Source organism: Trichinella spiralis (assembly GCF_000181795.1).
Source record: "Trichinella spiralis strain ISS 195 chromosome Unknown Scfld1, whole genome shotgun sequence".
NCBI lineage: Eukaryota > Metazoa > Nematoda > Enoplea > Trichinellida > Trichinellidae > Trichinella > Trichinella spiralis.
In genome coordinates this window covers 2,388,366-2,389,234 of record NW_003526940.1, presented here as the reverse complement: position 1 = coordinate 2,389,234, position 869 = coordinate 2,388,366, and positions in this window count along the sequence as shown.

The window sequence follows — 869 nt, the reverse complement described above, 5'->3', positions numbered from 1 at the left end:
GGTGGATTCATTTAAGTTACGTAATCGTAAATGGAAATAATGAAATATAAAAACAGTGCAGCTAATAACTACTGAAAAGTTTGAACCAATCAACAATTGGATAAGAAAAACGAATAACACAACGGTACGAATGTTCAATAGAATAACGACCAGTAAGAAAACACGATAAAAATTAGGCCCATAAACAATATTCCTGTTACTGACATATTTGAGTAGATATATTCAATGCTCAAGTCAGTAGTAGACTGTATTTTATTTTTCACCGAATCAGTTCCGCCTTCCATTTCTTCCATTGCGACAAATTCACGCCATACACATTTTACCAACGCTTCCATATGTCAGTATTGTTTGTTTGCTTTTTTTCAAATTCTTTTCAGTTCTTCGGCAGCTCGGTTTCCGTATGAAGAATTCTCATCATCATCATCATGGATTTCATGAATGTTCCGGTATTATCAACAGATCAGGTGGATCTATGAACTTCAAATTAGTGAATTTTCACTTTATCTCTGATTTTCAATGCAATGCCTTCTCATTGCACAACTTGCCCATTGCATTATGCAGTTTGTACCTCTATTTGCGTGACGTATCTCTGATCTGCTATGAGCCCTATGCAATCTTGCAGCCTGTCTAGAAATGACATCCATATGTCATATGCTGGGAATAAACAAACTGCATCAGTTTGCAGATATGCATCCTTCATAATGCAATGGACTAAGTCACATATTACATATGCGTAGCTCGAATAGAATGCCGCGAGCCGTCCTGGAACAGTTGGAGCAAATAAGCATAGATATGCTTACTAGCGAGGTGCTTCTCAGCTTCATTCATCGTAGATAAGACTATGCTGCCTCTAGCCCATTGGGATATTT